This window comes from Vulpes lagopus, chromosome 8, assembly GCF_018345385.1.
Source record: "Vulpes lagopus strain Blue_001 chromosome 8, ASM1834538v1, whole genome shotgun sequence".
Classification (NCBI taxonomy): Eukaryota; Metazoa; Chordata; class Mammalia; order Carnivora; family Canidae; genus Vulpes; species Vulpes lagopus.
This window is the reverse complement of record NC_054831.1, coordinates 65198354-65220120: the sequence shown is the minus strand read 5'-3', so window position 1 is coordinate 65220120 and position 21767 is coordinate 65198354. Positions and strand designations below refer to the sequence as shown.

Here is a 21767-nt window from a genome sequence, read left to right as displayed (position 1 = left end):
GTTACTAGTTCAACACACTAACACAGACCTCAACTTTCATCTCCTTCACAACTGTGTCAACCTGATAAAATGTGAACCTTTTGTTTCTTCTTGACTATTCCTTTCCAAAATTACCATTTGGGTTTGTGTTGATTAGCAGGGAATTCCACAAGGCATCTTTTTCTTGGCCCTCTCTAGGACTCAGAAATATAACAAAATAAGGAGAGACCAAATTTCAAGCACTCGAACACAGTCGTGACCGTTCCTGTGTATGTTGTACCTGGCCCACTCACCTCAGAGCAAAGAAAGAAAAATCACTCTATACCTGCCATATGGATTTGAGGTGTGTGATTGGGAGTGCCTCTAGCACTAAATCTGTAATTACCCTACAAAATTTTAAATAGTACTCTTCGCAAACCTACTATTCAGTGGACAAAAAAAAAAGGAAATATTTTCATAATAAAAATGTTAGAGGCTCCACCCAGACGTGTAAACATAAGGTCATTCAATTAGGTAAGACCAGTCAGCAACTCCAATCTCAGAAAAAAACAGCCTCTCAAAACTAAAAAAACTAAATGCTTAGTGGTTAGTCTCACAACCACACATGGCAAACAAAAGACTAGCCACCTTTGGCTAGAAGACAAGGGACTGAGAGGTTAAAATGCCTTATCAGAGTCAAGACGAGTCAGGGATGGTGGAAGTGGCATGACACTGGCCTTCAAGAACCCAGAATCCCTCCTCTATGAAACTGAAGCCACCATCCAGACTCTCCCCAAGGGACAGAAACCCAGACAGGAGGCGACGCAGTGGCCTGATGTGGCAAGCGTGTCCCACAAGAGCTAAGCACACTGGAATGACCCAAACCTTTTTTCAAGCCTTCACTCCCCATTCACATGGACTAACACTTTGCACATTTTTTCTTCTTTTTAAGATTTTATTTATTTATTTTTGTGAGAGACAGAGCACACACACAAGCAGGGGGAGTGGTAGGCAGAGGGAGAGGCAGGCTCCGTGCTGAGCAGGGAGCCCAAGGCAGGGCTCGGTCCCAGGCCCCCAGGATCATAACCGGAGCAGAAGGCAGACACTTAAGTGACTAAGCCACCGGGTGCCAGCATTTTGCACATTTTCAAGTCTCAACTTCCTTTATATGGACTCTTCCCTCATGGCCACCGACAAACAGGAGTAGCAGTGAATACATTATAAAGGAGGCACAGTGGGAAAATTTATAAATAGATTCTCATCTCTTGTGAGCATTTATACAGACAGAGAGAAAGGGAGGAAGGAGACAGGGAAAGAGGGAGGGAGGCTTTGGGTGAAGCCCAAAATGCACACACACGTATCATATTTGTCTGGGACAGAGAAGCAGGTAGACCAGAATGGGTGACCTCGGCAGAATGAGGTGTCAAGACACAGACAGAAGAGTCTTCCTATGGGGAGCACTATGTATGTGGGTAGGTCTTTGCCCTGGTCCCCAACACAGATATTACTCTAGAGTTCTCTAGCAGCTCTTTAGTGTTTGATCTGTAAGGAAACCCCAGAAAGAACTCCCACTTCCCTAGCCCCTTAAATTAGGGCTCCCTTGAATATTTGCTCTTAACCATCCAGTCTCTACAACAGCAACAACCTACCTACCTCATTGGTAACAGAGGCCGAAGTTTTGTCACAACTTGGTCAACTAGTATTTAGTCTCAAGGTCTTTTTCTCTATGTGTGGCTCCTTGTGTGGCTCTCTGCACAGTGAAATAATGTCAGGACCCTCTTCAGGGCAACCCTTTCTGTACTTCCAGAAAACAAACCCATCACAGTCAGCCTTCTCTTCAGTATCATACCATTTCTTCCATTCTCCCATCACTCTAGTGTTTGTCGCCTCTTCTTCCCTGGATCCTCCGTGGTAAGGAGAATGGAACTGAAGACAGTGACCAAGGTCCAGTACGTTGTAATGAGACTTGTATGTTGATTTTCCCCCCATACACACACAAGAGTTGGGAAGTTGGGAACTTTATTCTCCCATGAAACTGGATCCCCTTGTGTGTCAAAAACTGGATTCTCAAAGGTCAAACCATTCTATCTACTATCTTGGTTCAGTTGCCAAAAGGAGCTCAGGTCTTTAAATTTAAATTTTTTCCCATGGCTTAGCTCAGGCAAACATCCTTTCTATGCAATATGCATGGCAGCAGAACCCACAACTCCTCCCAGCCACCAACTGTCCCTGAGTCTATCCTCAGGGTCTTGGTTACAGTAACCAGGCTGCCACTGCAGCCCAACCTCCACACAACAGCTCCAGCCATCCCTACTCGTGGGCAGCCTGTGACTCCTCCCCAGGACCTCTCACAGACCACTAGGGAAATTTCTTCTTTTCACCCCATCGTATATCCCCAGGAAGGCCCTCACTCGGAACACAGCCTCTCCACCCACAGCACAGGGGAAAGAATCCCCTCTCGGGCCATCGCGGCCTGGGAGAGAAGTGCTCACTGGGCCCAGAAACAGAATTAGAACCCAGAACCCATTTCCACTGAAACAACAGAAAATCAGAGCACAGAAGGTCAGCAAAATTCCAAATTAAATGAACTTCTGTAGGACTATTTAGAAGGCACACTCCAGGGATCCCTGGGTGGCGCAGCGGTTTGGCGCCTGCCTTTGCCCCAGGGCGCGATCCTGGAGACCCGGGATCGAATCCCACGTCAGGCTTCCGGTGCATGGAGCCTGCTTCTCCCTCTGCCTGTGTCTCTGCCTCTCTCTCTCTCTCTGTGACTATCATAAATAATAAATAAAAATTAAAAAAAAAAAAGAAGGCACACTCTATAGCACGAGCTTAGAAGATGAATTCTTATCGCCATAAACAGTCATTTGCAGAAGGGCATACGTACAATGGCAAAGAAGTATTGATACCACCTATTCTGGGGCCCTCAGAACACCCATTTGGAACTGACATTAAATGATTACTTCATATGACCTGTCACTCTCTTTTCTGAAGGGGCATATTGACCCCCTTCTCCCTAATACTCTAAATCTATCATTACCTAATCGTTCCTCATGATAGTCCTGCAAACGACGTAAAGGGTGGACATCTCTATTCATAGACAGAACACGTGAGGCAGGGTATACAATATGACATTCCAGTATTTAACAATTTCAGTGGAGTCTAGATGAAAGGAAATAGTCTAGATTAAACAGTTAGTGGACTATTCTATATCTCAAAAACGTTTTAAAAATTAAATATGTGGGAAGCCTGGGTGGCTCAGTGGTTGGGCATCTGCCTTTGGCTCAGGGCATGATGCTGGGGACCCGGGATCGAGTCCCGCATCGGGCTCCCTGCGTGGAGCCTGCTTCTCCCTCTGCCTGTGTCTCTGCCTCTCTCTCTGTGTCTCTCATGAATAAATAAATAAATAAAATCTTTTAAAAAAATTAAATATGCTTGTGTCTTTCTTGTGTGTGCCAACTACGTGAGTCAAGTGTCAATCATGGCACGAATGAATATTACTAGAACTAACAAGTACTTTGTTTTTCGTGATGTCTTTCCTAGTTACAGGCTCCCTGACTAGTCTGAGGGAGCCTTTCTGAGCAACCTGTATGCAAACATGCTGCCTAAAATGTAACTGCTCTTTTATGCATCTCCTTCCTTCAGAGGATCTGAAGAATCCTTCAGAGAGTCGACTCTCATCTTCATTTTTGCAGCTAGCACAGCACACACATGGAAGCCAGGCCTATGGTCCCACAACATGAGTACTTTGATTTAAATGTCTTTAGGCTCTCACAGCCAATAAGATCTTAATGTTTCTGTTTTCTTTACAGGGTGAGAAAAACAAACCCAACGAAGGCCCCTCAGTTTCCTACAGGGGACAGATCTGCAGGCCGAATCTTAAAGCCATGGGAAAATCCTGATTTTAGACACCTGAGCCTTTCTGAGCAACTGAGCCAAAACACAGACAGAATGGTTCAGAGTTTCAGAATCCAGTTTCACAGGAGAAAGAATCTCAACCTTGGGGTGTGAGTGTGTGTGTGTACGTGAGTTGGGGGTTGGGCCTGGAAGCAGGGAAGCAAGTGGAGGTTTGTCTGCTTTTCCTCTCATGCTCTTACTCCTCTCATGTTGAGGGGAGTGGGAAGCACTGAGAATGTTCTGCTTTAGGCCTGGAAGTGACCCCTCCACGGGGCTGCTGGAGGTGGAACCCCAGCAAGTGGGGGGCCATGGCCAGACTCCCTTGTGAGGCTACCATCTTCAGGGGTGCTCAGACTCCTGGAAGAAGGGAACGAGGCTAACAGTTCAGCTCCAAGACTCCAGGACTTTCCAGGAGGGACCCCCAAGTAGGGCTCATTTTTAGCACTAAGCAGTTTGACCAAATTCCTATTAGGGTAATTCCAAGTGATTTGGCAAGCGTACTTGCAGTTAAGAAAGCCTATGTGGAACAGCCAAAGTTTAATTTGTGAACAACAACAGCAAAAAAAAAGCTGCACTCTTATTTCCCACTGAAAGAAAGCTCGCAAACACACACAAAGGGACTACTCACACAGACGGACCCCTCTATTTTTAAAAGATACCAGCATCCCTCACCAAGTAGGGTGCCTTGATTACTGACTTTAGCTGGAAATCTTGGTGCAACTGAACAGGGCAGAGGGAGCTTAACTTCCCTCCATCTGCCTCTGCTAGAATCAGACAGTGGTTCATCTTTGAAGAGCTGCCCCTGAGCCCTGGGCTTTGAGGGGAAACAGCTTGCTGGAAAAAGCGATCACCTTCGTGATGACACAGCGCTGATGGGCATCTACAGGCTCATTAAAATGTAAAACCCTGGATGACAGGAAATGCTTCTGAGCATTGTTTGCAACTGGAGCTGGCTCCAATAATAGTCTCCCTCATGCCTGACTTCGACAGACTGTATTTCAAGTCACAGGTCCCCACCGTCAGTCTGGATCTTTCCCAAATTTGCTTTTTCTCATCTAGCTTTTGCTTAGTACAACTGTTAGCTCCAGCTTTTCAAAGCCAGGTCAGGATTGGAAAGATCTTGTCCATTGTGTGTATGGGTGTTTGTGTGTGTCTCTGCCTTTGGGGTTTGGATGACACAATAAATAATCGGGTCTAACGTTCTCCTTTTTACCTATACATCACTTTTCTTTCCCTCTCCCGAATCTGTCTGGCATACAGCACTTGTCAGAGGTAGCTCTTGTCACTGGAGGTTTTCAAGGGTGACATCTGGGCAATGGGAGACATGCTGCCTGGGAGGGACACCACTCAGCTTCTCCAGGCTACCTGGCGCTGTCCACTGTAGGAAGAGCAAGAAGACCCGTCAGGAGCCCAGGCCGGGCGTGTCAGAGAGCAGGGCCCTGGGACGCAGGGAAGCTGTGGGGGCACGTGCCCAAGCTACATGCAACCCCAAGATTATCCTGCCTTATCCACATCCTTCTGCCCTTCCCCAAAAAGAAGCATGAGCCAGCAGTGGGGAGGCTATTCTCAGGAAGACTGACGTGGCCCTGAATAAGTCCCCTACATTTTCTGGCCTTAGTGTCCTCATGTCCCATTTGAGGATGGCTGGATATTCCCTGAGGCTCCTGGGTTCTCTGATTCTGAGTTAGATTTTGATCTTGAGTGAGGTTTGATTTGCAGTTCAAGACTAGGAAGATTAACCAAGATTCACCAGGGGATAGGGTCTTGGGAATGTGTGAGGGCCTCACGGATCCAGTCCAGGGTCTGACCGGCTCAGGGGAACTCTGGGTGTGGCTGAGGGCGCTCCCCACTCCATGCCACACTGTCCTCCCTAAGAATGAGCCCAGCACTGCTTGCCAGTCACTTCTCTAATAAAGGAGATCTTCTTTTCTGCTTCCTCCTAGACCCAAGTTTCAAGAAGCCACTAGAAAACCAAGTAGAAGGGTGCCTAGGTGGTGGCTCAGTCGGTTAAGTGTTTGCCTTTGGCTCAGGTCATGATCTCGGGGTCCTGGAATCGAGCCCCCAAGTTGGCTCTCTGTGCAGCCGAGAGTCTGCTTCTCCCCCTCCCTCTGCCCCTCCCCCTCATGCTCTCTCTCCTCTCTCTCTCAACTAAATAAATAAGATCTTAAAAAAAGAAAGGGAAACAACCCAGGTATAACTTGAAGGAGCCTCTCCAAAATGGAATGCTCTTACCCTCTCTCTTCTGGGAAGGACAGAATTAAACTCTCCACGTGGAGATCGTTACCCTGTCCTTCTTTATCATGCCACCAACACCGTGACTGTGCCTTTCCTCACCTTCCTCCACTCACAGCTCCTTTGAAAGGTTTTTGCTGACCACCTCGATTAAATACCCTGCTATGTGCCCAGACTCCTCTGCTCTGCCCAGTCCAAACGTTACAGTCCTTGGTCCCTAGGCTTTTTCCCTTCCTGCTAATGACCAGCATCTGCTTTCTCCAGCCTATGAGCTGGTGTGTCTCATTCTGCAGTTATTTGCTATGGACCCAAACCTTGACCTGCAGCCTTCCTGCTGCCAACTCAGTATCACCCAAACTCAAAAAAGTCTGAACGAAACACACCAGGCCACTGAATCAACGCCCAAGACTGAGAAAGCAGAAGTAGTCTGAACCAAAATGTTCCAAGGCTCACACACAAAACACACACACACACACACACACACACAAATCCTCATATTGCCAATCATTTCTATTAAAATTTAAAATGCAGGCTTTGTGCAATCACAGCCAGTTCAGTTCCATCAGGAAGATTCATTTTTCCCCTCCCTTTTATTCCTACATCAAACTCCATCACTGGGATACATTTCCAAAGGTTTCTTTTTAGAACATCTTAATTCTGGCAGCAGGACATCAGGTATATAACATAACAGATCCGATACAAAGACTCATCAAATGAATGTCCTGTCATAGAGCTTTTCATTTTTGAAGGCTCTCTCTCTTTCTTTTTTTCTTGTAATGGGCTCCAGCCAACATCCCTGTGCTCCTGCCACTGCATGAGAGTGTCTTCCTCCCAGGAAGAAAGCTGGTGAAACTCCCAAGCCCCAGGAAGAATGGAGCTGTCTCCTGGTAAAGCTCTGCGGGCTCCCGGGCAGATCCACGCAGTCTGAGGAGGAACTAAAGCCAGGAAGGAACAGGACGGGACATGCCAAACCTCCTCCATGCTTGGAAGGGATGATCCAGACCAGTTCAGGAGTGGCCGTGCGTGTTCTAAGAGACTCCTAGCCAGAGTGTGAAGGGGAAGGCAGGAGGGAAAGGCAGCTTTTTCGGTTTCTGACAAGATTCTTAAACTGGGAAGCACTTGGATTGCTAATCTTTGTGCCTTCTCCACATCAGAATCCCTTAGATTCATGACTTGAGAGCCCGGCACAATAGATGGTTTACACCTTACCTAGAGACCTTCTGTATATAATCAAAGAACAATGCTTCCCGCCTTTGTCCAGAAAATGAAGAGGTCTTTCGGAGTAAAGAAAAGTAATTTAATTATCATTAAACAACGTTTAACTGCTGTGGGCAATCATCCCCTGCACCGAAGCATAATTTAACTTAAAAGAAACCACAGTGGACCAACTCCCCCCCCCCCCCCAACCCCAGCCCTCTCTGGCCCTCACTTGGCAATAAATGGCCAGGAGCTGCTAGGTCCAGGTGGCTAGGGACACATTACAGAGCAGAGAGACCTCAGGGAGGAACGGCAATCCCCAGGATCGTGCCACTTCTGTACCTTGCTCCTCTCTGCTACGCTGCAGAGCCCCCGACAGCAGAAACTCAAGACTCCGCCTTCCTCTCTTGGTCTTTCTATGGGAGGGCACTGAGATGGCTCCATGTCCAGAGGGGCAGGTAAATAACAGCAGTCACCTGCTCGACCCCCAGGTGCAGAGTCCTCTCTCCTCCATGCTCAGCCTGCCTTCAGCTGTGCCCATCCTTCCCAGAAGCTGGCCTGACGCACCCAAAGGACAGAGGCCCAGGATTTGCAGTGTGATTCATGGATAGAAAATACCGGTTTTTCACTGCTACGCAAATGCAGCCTGGGTGGGGTTTAGGCAAATCCGGATGTGGACGCTGCAAAGGAGGGTGAGAATGCTCTTTTCCACGTATCTCACTTGGCTAACTGGGCTCGGCCCTCGCACCTCTCATTAAAGAAAACTTGAGTCGCACTGCGTGAGAAGGGGCCCGCGCACATTTGGGCAGCTCATGTCCACGCGCCCTTGCAGATTAAAGAGAGACTGCTCTTTGCTCACTTCATATCAAAACTTATTTCTCACATCATGAGGCGAAGGCCAAACTGCCAGCCGTCTCAACACTAGTGTTTGGTCAATTCGCTGCATCCTGAAAAGTGCAGTCATGGTGAATGCATAGCTGCCTCACAACCCACCAGGCCAGAGTTCTAGAGCAGAAGAAAGGGGTGGAGGTAGGGCTATGATAGCCAAATGCTTGAGAACCATCCAGAGAACATGCCTCCAATTTCCTGATAGCATATCTTGTGTCACCTATGCCACCGGACTGCACTCTGAAGGCAGCACACTCTAGAGAATGTGTGCTGGTATACAAGGGTCACCCGGGCACTGGGAGTCAGACACCAGGACCACAGACCCACCCTGCGATCATAAGCCTTGACACTGATCCAAAGCACATCTCTTCTCTGAGGCTCAGTTTCTCCATCTGTAAAATGAGGGAGGTGAATGCTATCCTCTGATCTTGCCAACATGGCCAAAATGTTTGCAAGCCGGCCCACAATGAGCAGTGCCCTGTATTAAAGGTGCTGGTGGGACCCGCGCCCTGTACGCTCCACTGTCAGCCAACATCAGCTGGGTGTGATCAGAAGGCCCGGCCTGAGCATGGTGGGGGGGGGAGGGGCTTCCAGTGAGTTCCCTTTGTGAACTGGTGGATTCATCTGCTGCCAAAACCTGACCTCAAATCAACGACCCCAAAACGAAGAACACTGGGTTGGGCTGGAAAACAAATTAACGATTTCTTTTTGTGAGTTGTGGAGCAGATGAAAAGGCAAAGGTTACATGGATCCCAATGCCACTGGGAAAACCCCAACTCAGAGACACAGGACATGTGTGTCCCATTTCAGATACTGTGGCATCGACGTATGTCCTTTTTTGTGGTCAAGATGAAACATCCTAGTGGATACTCTGTAAACGTGAGACCTAATGAAAGTGTGAACAATTAGGAAAAAACAAAGAACAAAAACACCAACATTTGGCCTTTGGGTTAATGACAAGAACGATGGGTTTTTCTGGACCCCAGGAATGGGACCCCTGGTAAGCAAGTCACAGATTCTCAGGATTCTGTAAACTGCCTGTTCTGGAGGTTTCCACAGTGACCATCAAGCCCTGGAGTGCCCAAGGACACTTTAGGGACTGGCTTAGTTAAAAGCCTCTGCTCCGCCTGCCACAAAGGGGCTTCTGTGTAAAACAATGTTTGAACAAAAGCTAAAAATATTCTAAAATGTTCTAAAACTCACATACTGAGAATAAAATCCAGATTCCTTTTAGTGGCTTCCCTAGCCTGTAGCCACCTCTCACCAGACAAGCCCCTTCCTGCCCTGGACTCCCTGCACTTAACTACTCCTCTTCCTGAGAAAAATGTTGCCTGTGCTTTGCCTGGCTGTTTGGGAGACTGGCTGCCTCTCACAAAATCCTCTTTATCGCCCACGTGCCACTGCTCTGGATCTGAAGCCATCTGTACACCGGTTTTCTCCTGGCTCCCCCCACTAGCGTCCGAGCTCTGCGGGGGCAGTGGCCTCGTCAGTACGGCCCAGGGCTCCATCCCCGGTGCCTCGGCAGGACCTGTCCAAACCAGACTCTCAGCTCAGTGGTGAATGACAGTTGGTTCTCTAAATCCAGTGATCACATGTAGCTGTACAACCTTTATGCTAACTGAAATTACCTTGTGCTCACACTTGATTCAAAAAGCACTTTCACAGGGGGGATCCCAGGGTGGCTCAGCGGTTTAGCGCCTGCCTTTGTCCCGGGGCCTGATCCTGGCGACCCGAAGTCGAGTCCTACATCAGGCTCCCTGCATGGAGTCTGCTTCTCCCTCTGCCTGTGTCTCTGCCTCTCTCTCTCTCTCTCTTTCATGAATGAATAAATAAATAAATCTTAAAAAAAAAAAAAAAAAGCACTTTCACATACTTAATATTCAAGGCTCCCCTCTGAGGCCTTTTCGTGGGTTGGTGGCAAGTCACTGGCTCTGAACCTGTTTGCCTTGAAGTAACTGAGTAAGCCTGGACTGGTCAACTCCTAGCTTTCGATTGCTTCTCCATAAAACTAAGGTGTTTTCTGCAGTTCTGAGGCCCGTCCCACCCTGAACAACCATGAACATTTAAGACCCTGATTGGAAGACACTGATCCTTGCTCATGAAATGTTTTTATTGAGACGTTTCCATGATAGCTGCTTCCATGTATTGAGTACACTAAGCCAGACAGTGGGTTAAGTACTTCTCTTATTCTGTCCTGGATCTGTAAACTACCTGCTGCAGAAATGGAAGACTCCTTCGACTGAGTGACTTGCCCAAGACCACGTAAATAGTAAGTGGTAGAACCAGTTCTGGAACTTTAGTCTGTCCAACAACAAAAGCCAGATGGCTCCCACCTCACCACAGTGCCTCATGGAGCAGGCCTACAAACACGGCAGGGCTAGCTACCACAGGAGTTAGGCGGGTAAGGGAGACAGATGTGGAGAGAGAGTGGGGGAGGTGGGGGGAACCTGAGAACCAGAACCCCGCCATCTTAATGGGGCAGCTGCTACTTAGCTCTCATACAACTTTTAACAAATAAACTGGAGTCCAGTGTTTCTTGATCATCTGATTTTTTTTTCCCCCTCAAAATGTGAGATATTTGATTTTTTCTGTGAAAGTTCCCAATTCTACAAAGTTCTGGTGGCTTATCAAGATTTGCAGAAGCCATGATGCAGGCCTCTTTAGAGAGCAGAGGCCCAGGTCTGGCGCCTCTGACCTATACTTTACTCTGGCCCGCACAAGGAACTACCTGTGAAAAGTTGCCCAATTTGTCCCTTCAATTCTCGTAAGAACTTTTGCAATCACACAGAAAAAATATTGGCAATGGGAGTGTAGTGTGTTTGGGGGTTATTATGCAAAATGTGTGAGCAAGAGCCATTTTGTGAAGCATTTTCTATGAATCACAAAGTATTCTTTCTCTGGGGTGAATTCTAAAGGTCTGCTCCCAGAGCACACTGAGGGAAGAGATTTGATCAACGCATGCTGCTTTCTTCCTCTGATGCTGGGAAGAAGGTTGCTTAATAAATGCGTTCCTGACAACTTAGCTCCAGGCTTGACTTAAGAGGTATGGCTCACAAGGAGCAAACGGACTGCTGTTCCTACCTCCTCGGCGTCTTCGAGTCCACCCTTTGGGGTAACACTGAAATGGCAAAAAAACAAAACAAAAAAAGGCGGGGGGTGGGAGAGGAGATACATATGAGGACTTCAGGCAATAGAAGTAAGAAGTAAATCACTCTCTGCATGATGATGTTGTTTGGAAATCCACCCTCATAAAATGAACAACAGTTTTCACAGTGAACACCTCAGGGATCCCAGGAAAATGCTGTTGGGCCTGAATCACAACTGATCTGCTGCCTGAAGAACCAAGTCTCTAGACTCTTCTGAGACTTATTTCTAGGCATGCTGTCCTAAGGGATTTCTGGAGGGTGATATGAGATAATTTGTGTGAAAGTTTCCAGCCTACAGTAAGTAATCACACTTGTGGGCATTCTAGTTCTTATCTGTGGTGGTCTGAGTGCATCCAGAGAAATTGCTTATTGCCTGTGTCGACAGCATACCTGACCACATTTGAGATTTGGAGGTACCATGACTGTCTTAAAAAACCACTGGTATTAAATATTTGGAAGAAGGAAATCTTGTATTTACTCCATGATATAGGAAGTTTGGTCCATTTTTCTAATGATATAAAAAAAAGTTCAATTAGCTTTAAAAGTGACATGCCACCACCTGGACACTATAATAATTATGTTACCTATATGAAATTGGGTAGAAGAAAAAAAAGAAATTGCTTAAATCACAGCTTTTCTTGCTTTCCACATCACAACCATGATCCTACCCTTTTTTTCCCCCTAACATAGTTATTTCTCTTTTTTTTAGGTTAACCAACTAATGTCAGGTGTTTGTTTATTCACAAAATACCATATTAAGAGGCATTTGTTTTATGTTGGTTCCCTTTTGCAAACATTTGCAGTTAGCTACAGAACTGAGATATATCTCATGGAGTAAAAAAAAAAAAAGTGAAGTTTCAAAAGCAGCTTTCGAGAGGGAGATATGAAGAAAAATCTAATTACCAAAGATATCTACCGATTTGCACAAAAGGAACACATAATTCTACCACACTTGTGGCTTAAATGCATTATGTGCATCTGAATTAAAAAGGATTTAGAGTTTAAAATAATGTCTAAAGCTTCCTCAATGATTTGAGAGTATAAAAAGTGTCATTTCTTTTCTTCCAAAAGGTATCCTGTGACAGTATGTCTTCTTGTCTTCTATTCTTGTCTGGCTGTAAAAGAAGTCTTTACAATTCTACATGTTCTGTAGATTTTTCACTTACGAAACTGAATTATAGTTCTATAGTTACAGACTTAGCATGAAAGCTGAAGTACCTTTTATCCAAAACTGATCTCCGGCAAACCTGGCTAGAGGTGAGGTTTAAAGTACACTCATGTGAACTTGAAGTGAACGTTTTAGACAATGGGTCTGAGGATGGCCTGACCTAGGAGGGTGGATTTACTGCTCTTGTTGACAAGTTCAGAGGTGCCTGGCTGGCTCAGTTGGAACAGCATGCGACTTGATTCTTGACCTCGGGGTTTTGAGTTCAAGCCCCATGTTGGGTATAGAGATTATTTAAATAAATTAATTTTTTTTAAAAAAAGAAAAGTTTAGGCAACTTAAGTGTATTTAATCCAAATATAACTGGTGTTCAAAACCAAAACAACATTTATTTAGAAAGGTGGGATTCGGGACACCTGGGTGGCTCAGCGGTTTAGTGCCTGCCTTTGGCCCAGGGCATGATCCTGGAGTCCCAGGATCCAGTCCCACGTCAGGCTCCCTGCATGGAGCCTGCTTCTCCCTCTACCTGTGTCTCTGCCTCTCTCTCTCTCTCTCTCTTTTATTAATAAATAAATAAAATCTTTAAAAAAAAAAAAGAAATGGGGGATTCTAACTGAAATACATTCATTGAGGGAAGATTCTGCTAGAAATGACACCTTCAGAAATGACTGTTCTTATAAAAAAGAAGAAAAAAAAGAATCACTTCCTTCTTCAAGGGGCAACTACATCAAAAAACAAATGTGCTTCTGGGCTGGTGTGTGGGATAGAAAAAGTCACTTTTTCAGACTACCTGAAAACTTACAGCTGCCTCTAGAAGAATACAGGCTGTGCTAGAGTATCCGCTTTTGTTGTAAACTAGTTTTTAAATTGTAAAGTATTATATGCATATGATACAAATATAAATAGTAGAGAGGTCCAGAAGTTAAAAATAGAAGTTTCTCAGGGTGCCTGGGTGGCTCAGTCAGTTAAGCGATTAAGCAGTTAAGCAGTTACACATCCAACTCTGCTTCTCTTCCTCTTTCTCTCTCCCTCTGCCCCTCCCCCTGCTCTTGCAGATGGGCTCTATAAATAAATAAATAAATAAATAAATAAATAAATAAATAAATAAATCTCCCCCTCCACACACACTAGCTCCTCTCTCTAATTTATTAGGCATCATTTAGAAACTTTTCATGTATAGATAAATACACAGAAAATGGATATGCTTTTTCCACACAAGTAGAATCCAGCCTTTTCTTTTTTTTTTTTTTTGAATCCAGCCTTTTTAAAATAAAAGGGATCATGGTACCTATACTGCTCTGTAAACTGTCCTGCTTATTTTACATAACTTGGTAATGGGTTCATATTTGCACATAGGATCTATTTCATATATCATTGTAACTGCAATGAGTTATAGTATCTGTATGTATCATAACATACTCTCAAATATCCCTAGTGACAGAATAAATTGGTGAGTCTTTTTGAGAGAAAATTAGACAATACCTTTCAATGCTAGTAATCCTAGCAAACTAGCAGTAGTAAATTAGTAATTTGACAGGTAGGAATTTGTTCTTCATATTTGCTGACACGTGCACAGATACAGAAAGGTCACTGCAGCATTGTTCATCAAAGGGGGAGAGAAAATAAGCAACTGAAACAGCAATTTAAAAGGGTCAAGTTAACATATTATGGGGCCACTATCATTGCTCTGAAGAAAGAAGAGTTTTAAATCAGAGTTTGTGCTCTTCTCATCGCAAACACGAGATACACAGACATACACAGAATGAATTGAAAATTGTCCTTTACGAGGCAGTTGGCCAGAGTTGCTTCTTCTGCAGCCTTAAAACTTGCCCTGAAAAGGGATTCGAATAAAATTACAATCAAAAGTGAAGGCGGCCCATGCAACCTATCTTTGTGCAAAATTCAAGCAGATGATTCAAAAAAAAAAAAAAAAAAAAAAAACCAAACTGTCCCTCTGGAACGAACAGTAGGCTGAAAGATGGTGGTGGCATATGTACCTTACTAACAACGGCTGCGCAAACATGATCTGACTTCCAAGTGTCATTGTGAAGTGTGTTTACAAAGGTTCTTAATATCGAAGACTGAAAATGACCCAGGGTCCAGCCGAAAATCTGTTTTCTTAGCCATTCCAAAAATATGTGGGACAGCAGCCTGGTTTGCTTGAGTGGCAAGAAGTAAGACAAAGAAGGCCCTTTCTGGAAAGTTTGCAGTGCCATGTGACGGATCAGCAACATCTCATGCATGAGGGCTGTGCTCTGGCATGTACCATCTGAGGAGAGCACAGAGCAAGGCAAACAGGCAGGCAAGATCCATGGCTCTGAGGACAGTCCTACTCTTGGGCTTATGGGGGCAACATGAGCATGTGCATTTATGAATCCTAGTGAAGCCAATGGTGGGAAACAGTATTTTCACTTCCATTGCTTAATCATGACCAAGCAGACAAGAGTAGAGGAGTACCAGGCAAAGGCACACAGGGGTATGAAGTAAGACCACATTACAGAGTCCTAGGGCTGGAAAGGCCACAAAGCTAACCACCCACCTTCACTTTGGACTGACTGTCCTCACATCCTCACAAAAAATTATCTTTGCACCCCTTACTGTATGATCTCTAGAGAAGAAATTCTCTAAATGTATAATATTTCACAATTGCTCTTTTCATACAGAGAAGTAATTCAAAATTCTTTCTGCTACCTGTAAGTTTATTGTCTGCAAGCGAAAGCAACAGAGCTCTGTGTCATTAGGATAGCGTTCATCCCAGTCTCCACTCTTTGTCCCTCCCTCCCTGGTCCTTCCCCCATCTAAGGCTGCCCTGCATTCCACAGGTACCACGGCCTCTGGTTGTCCTGATGCCACACAACTGTCACCACAAACCAAGAAGAATTAATTTTGGTTTTATAGGAGATGGCAGATTTAGTAACCTCAGACTCCCTCCACCCCCAACAAAAACAAAAGCAAAACCAAAATCCTTCTCCCAGAAGGTGATCGATATTAGAATGATCTTGGAGGAAATTCTACTCTGAAATACGAAATGGCCAAAATTCATAGCAGAATCTAGCCGTGCTGCTTCACAACTCATAATAAAAACAGATCCTGGACAGACGGCAGCTATACTTGCGGTGTGCGCAGCATAACATATAGAGGTGTCCAACCCCTAGGCTGTGCACCTGAAACTAAAGTAACATTGTGTTCAATATATAGTATCAACTATACTTCTTTTTTTTTTAAGATTTTATTTATTTATTCATGAGAGAGAGAGAGAGAGAGAGAGAGAGAGAGAGGAGAGGCAGAGACACAGGCAGAGGGAGAAGCAGGCTCCATGCAGGGAGCCCGATGTGGGACTCGATCCCGGGCCTCCAGGATCACACCCCAGGCTGAAGGTAGGCACTAAACCACTGAGCCATCCAGGGATCCCCAGTATCAACTATACTTCAATAAATAAATACACACACACTACTCATGTTCTCTCTCTCTCTTTCTCTCTTGCACACTGAACTCTGCAGGGAGAAAAAAACAAAACAGATCCCAAACTCAGGTTCTCTGGGGAATTTTAGCTTCTAGTGAATTACTTTTCTACCTATCTAAGAAAAAGTTGAGAAAAGAAAACCAAGAGGGAAGCTTGGTTGCTGGAAGAAGAAAGTACCCTTCCCACTCCACCGGCTCAACCCTCAGCAGCCACACACCTGAAGATAAGCCAGGTCATCTGAGATGACACCATTTCTCAGGACGAGGTTTTTTAAAAATAGGTTTTTGAAAACTGCTCCAAACCAGTTTCAAATGCTGCTCCTGAGAGCATTTCTAATGACGTAACATTGACAAATAGTAATGGCAAGGGCCTGAGCTTTAAACAGCTTCTAGATAGAGCTTCCCTTGCCCTGAGGAGAGCTCCAAGATGGATCGGGGCTGGGGGAAGTTCTACTCCCATTTCCTAAATTGGGAGATTTTGGTATCTTTTTCTTTTTTTTTAAAGATTTTATTTATTTATTCATGAGAGAGAGAGAGAGAGAGAGAGGCAGAGGGAGATGCAGAGGGAGATGCAGGCTCCGTGCAGGGAGCCTGACGCGGGACTCGATCTCGGGTCTCCAAGATCACGCCCTGGGCTGAACGCGGCACTGAACTGCTGGGCCACCGAAGCTGCCCCGTGTCTTTCTTTTTGAAGAAATAATTTCCATGAAAATTCCAAAAAAAATTTTTTTTCAAGAGAAAAACATTTAAAGACCACCAATTCCTTTACTCAGAGCCTTTTTAAGCTTGGATGCCATATTTTATTTGGAATATGAATAGACCCATGTCTGTTCTTCAGTGGGAAATCTGAGCTACTAATAAGTAATCCGGGCAGGACTCAAATCCAGGCCATGTGGTTTCTGAATCCCTGTTCACTCAGCTCCTGTGACTTAACAGACCTTCCCTAAACCCTCTAGATGTAAAATGCACTTCTAGATGCAATCACTGCTTATTAATCAGCAGATAATCTCTGAACAATACAATTAAGTGTAATAAAAAGCTTTAATGGACTTCCAAAAGTCCATCAAAAATAGGTAGAAAAATGTAAAAAAAATATGCATTAGTGATTCTGAGCCTATTTGGAATTTTGGCATCCTATAGCAGTGTGATTTCATGACTTTTCTTTTCTACCTTAAACTTGCTGCTTTGTGGTTCAGACTTGGAATTGAAACTTTGAATGAAATAAATATTTGCTTTCAGACTCACAGATCTGCCCTTGTGATAACCAGAGCTTTTCCGGATGCCCCTAACCAGTGCTGGGAACTGCAGGCCACAATGTAGTCTGATGACCACATTTAATTAATTTACTCATTGTCTGGCACAGAATGAGCTCAACCTCAGCAGCTCAGAGATCAGAACTCCTTTATAATCCCACTGGATGAGCCTATCCAACATTCCTGCTAAGAAAACTCTTCCAGGAGTGTGGGACCCGAACAATCCTGAATGGTCTGATGCGGAAAATTTGGAAAAATTGGAAAAGTCATTAGGAAAACCGTGGAACTAATAGAGTGTTTTCCCTGGCTAGAAACACTGCTGCTAAAAATAACACAATGAAAAACATATTTGTCTCTTACATACAATGGATGTAGAACATAATTATGGGTTGTTTTGCTCTGGGATATAGGCTCAGGAGGGAGCTGCCAAAGTCTAGAACACAAAGGAGAGAAGACATTGTGCCCAGCCCCTCACTCCCTGTGGCGATTCCCACAGCCCCCTGGTGACTTGATTTCCTGCACAGGATATACCTGTGACAGCAAATCTGAGTCTTCTTGCAGGGCCAAGAAACATTGGAGGCAGGTAAGAGTTAAAACTGTAAGTCTTCTGGGACGCCTGGGTGGCTCAGTGGTTGAGGTTGAGCGGTTGAGCGCGTCTGCTGCCTTCAGCTCAGGGTGTGATCCGGGGGCCCTGGGATGAGTCCCCCAACAGGCTCCCCATAGGGAGCCTGCTTCTCCCCTGCCTAAGTCTCTGCCTCTCTCTCTCTCTCCCCCTCTGTGTTTCTTATGAATAAACGAAATCTTTAAAAAAAAAAAAACCCTGTAAGTCTTCAAAATGATCTGAGCTCCCATCAACAGGTACCAGTAAAAAAGTAAATCAATGTAACTTCTCTAGCCTGCCCAGAAAAAGTGTCACAAGCATAACTCATATAAAAACATGAGTATCCCAACTCCTTTGATACACTTCACACTTTGTATTTTAATTAATTTATAGAGATAATTGTTGCATCTGGGCCTTATCTCAGTAGCACGTTAACTTTTTCCTAGACCCCTTAGGTGAGGAAAAAAAAAAAGCAGAAAAGTGTAAAAGGGCAGTTTCTCGTGTTGCAGATTTCAGTACCTCTCTGAGCCACGATTTCTTCATTTGTGAAGCAGGACTAAAAGGATTCTGCTAATCTTCCTGGACTGTTGCAATAAGATGAAGGCTATAAAAACACTTCATGAACAACTCAGGTATCACGTTAGCAGTGAATAAGAACAACAGGTAGCGCGTGGAGTGGGAGTTCTGAGGACTACACTGCAGATTTTGTCAAGTCAGGCCTCACAGCGCCGCTGTTGTCACCCCCATCTTATGGAGGAGAAAACTGAGACCAAATAACAAGAATCTACTTTCCCCGAAGTGAATACAGGTAGTAAGTGGTGAAGCCAGGACTCAAACCCCAGGCATTCCGACTTGGGATCACAGCTCTTTGTCAAAGCATTCCACGGCGACCATGGTGTCACACGATTACACGAGCCAAGAGCGGCTCTGCAGCTAATCCACGTGATCTGACTGCAAGTTTTCAGGAGCTTTCCATTCTCTGATCTCAGACATTTTCAAAAATGCTTTTAATGCCTGCCCATTTACACCTAAATAGTCTGGGTTTCAAAAGCCCCAACTCCCCCAATTCAAAAGTATCTTGCACTTATTCTTAACTCTGCGCCTTAACCTTTAAAACTGTTTTTCATTTCTTTTTAAGCTGGGGGGACCAGACTACTTACATCCCCGCCTGGTGTCCCCAAGCTAACCCCTCTAAGTCAACTTTGCAGGAATACTGCTACCTTTAGTGATCGCTATCACATCCGCATCTCAGGCAAGACTGTTTATTCTGTCTCACTAGGAACCGATGATGCAAACAGAAAGTCCCTTACCACCAGAGCCAGGCTTCCTTTTGAAAGCACGCTTTCAAAACCACTTTTATCAACCATTCTCCCTACCCTAGAAACCTTCACCTGTCTTCGAAGAATTTACATATCCTGCTTCTCTAAAGTCCAGAAACTCTGATATCTCAAACAGGAAATTTTTCTAGCCTTGTAAAATGCCTCTGTGTGAAAAGTACACAGACACCCTCAAAATTAAAGACTGCTATGTTCACAAGAAGTTCTGTAATATTGCATAGGTTTTATCTCTGGCGTTTCACAATTTGAAAACACAGAAATACACATAATCCCAATTTCAGGTCTGGTCTAAGAGTTAAACAAGAAAAAAAAAAAAGAAGAAGAAACCACGATCTGTGAATACTCCTCCACGAATACATAGACTGTCTCAGATCTTCCTAACCCTTATCCAGAGACTTTATAGCATTATTTGCAGGGCACAATCAACATAATGCATAATGCTCTACTTGTTTTTCAGATCTCTTCAAAAATCTCAGTTCATTCAATAAAAAAATCCTGCAAACACAGCCCTGAAACACGAATATTCAGTGTGGGAAAGCTGCACTTAACTGATTCAGTTCTTCCTGCCAAGAGAACAATGCAGAGAAATAGAATGCGATGCTTCCAAATAATTTTTGGCAATAACTCAGAAGGAAAAAAAAAAGCCTCATATTTACCTGTACCCAGAGCTCCACAGGTGAAGCAGCAGTTAAAGTAAAAAAATCTAATTTGTCTTCTGGAGGTTTCCGTCTCTAATGGACTCCGGGGTCATCCTTCCGAGCTGTCAGGTAAACCCCCCTCCATGTCTCCACTGTTTTCTTTTGCAGTTTTTCCCAGTGAAACTCTTGTCATTTGCATAAAGCCTACTTCTAGCCTATAGGACTTTTTGAGTAGCTACTTGTTAAATTGGCTGTCTTGACATGCTCTTTCAAGCATGACATCATAAATCTCCATGGAAACCCTAACCCCACCTGCCTACATGCCAACATTACCTGTCAGGCAGAGACTTAAACAACCCTCTAAACTGTTCATTAATGAAACCTTTTTAGGGGCTTTGGATCTCTGCACAGTATAATTTGTGCTGTTGGCAGAAACTTAGCCAAGAACGATGGCTTCATTTTCAAAGCCTGAGCTGTTTTGCACAAAACAATGATCAAAATTATAGGCATTCGTTAATCTGCCCCTCCCTGTCTAACAATGCACTTAATCGGTTAAAGAAAAACCTACAGTGGCACATATGCCTCTCTCTGCAGGATAAAGTTACACTTTTCAGCACAGGTTTTGAAAAACTTTCAACTGAAACTTCTAAGGTTTTTCCACTTTCCTGCAACCCCCTTCCTGCTTTTTAGCAGCAAAACTTGCAAAACAGGTTCTTTGCTGGAATGTGTGTGTGTGTGTGTGTGTGTGTGTGTGTGTGTGTGTTTGCATTTTCTCTTGGCCTATGTTTGCAGAGGAGGTAGGAGAAGGTGTTGAGAATTTTTTAACTCTTTCATAACAAACTCTCATCTTTCATATATTTGTTCTAACTTACATAAGTTACAAGAATAACATCCCAGTCAAATCAAATGTTATAGAGTCCCTAACGTTCATTTAAAAAAAAAAAAGATTTTATTTATTCATGAGAGACACACAGAGAGAGGCAGAGACACAGGCAGAGGGAGAACCAGGCTCCCAGTATGGAGCCCGATGTGGGACTCAATCCCAGGACCCCAGGATCACAACCTGAGACGAAGGCAGATGCTCAACCGCTGAGCCACCCAGGCGTCCCATCCCTAATGTTCACATAAAGCTCTGGACAAATTTCTGCCCAATTTGTGCCCAGCTCCTCTTGGTGACACTGGGCTCAGCACTCTTTCTTCTCGCCCTTTCACTTTACTGCGGACACACCTTACAATCTCAAGTCTAAGACTGCTGACCCTCAGGTACCAGAGAGGTCTGAATGGGACTTGGTCCAAACCTATGACAGTTTACAATGATGTTATCAGACGGGCTGTCAAATGCTACTGCTGAAAGTTCTTCAGTGGGGCTGCAGGGAGTTGGGAAGGATTTGAAGGCAGCCTCCAGCAGAAGCTTCTACCATAAACTGCAGCATCTTGGAAGCAGCAGCAATGGAAAGAAGTGCAGCCTGCTTTAACTTACCACACAGCCTGCTTCAAAGTGCAAGAAAACCAGTGGCGTCTCTGAAAGGTCAAAGAGCCTATTTTAACTCCCACACCTTGCTGAGCTTACCTAGATGTTTGCACGGAGAGCATTCATGGGTAAAAAGCACTCCGAACAAACGGCTCATTTCCTAGAAAGAATTGTAAATGCCCTGGATCCCCTCCTCTGATTATGCTGAGAATTGTGCATTACCATAGTTCCCGGTCAACAGATGGGACGTTACCTTCCAAGGGAACCAAGAGCTACCCTGGTTTAATATAACAGCCTGAGTTGGAACACTCCTCGGAGGCAAGACTATTGTCAGAGATTCAATTACCGCCAGATGAAAATACATCCAGATGAAGCCCATGCCTGTGCAGTACCCACAGCAGGAAACAAACAAATATGAGATATCACCAGATCTAGGCTGTTTCGTTCAGTGAAATCCGAAGATGGGTGGAGGCACTCTTCAATCACGGTTATTCCTCCAAGTTCCATTAGAGAGAGGAGCAT

At 44.7% G+C, this 21767-nt stretch overlaps 1 protein-coding gene across 15 annotated transcripts in view; it reads right to left on the bottom strand.

The window, feature by feature from the left end:
* Nucleotides 1-21767, bottom strand: part of KIAA1217 (KIAA1217 ortholog) — a 464836-nt gene that overhangs the window by 240127 nt on the left and 202942 nt on the right. The window contains exon 1 of one of the 15 annotated variants that reach the window (XM_041765786.1): nt 19793-20442. The exons of the other annotated variants lie outside the window; for them this stretch is intronic. The gene's annotated coding sequence lies outside the window, so the exon portion shown is untranslated. Of the gene's footprint in view, nt 1-19792; nt 20443-21767 lie in introns of those variants that run through there. 15 annotated transcript variants of the gene reach the window in all.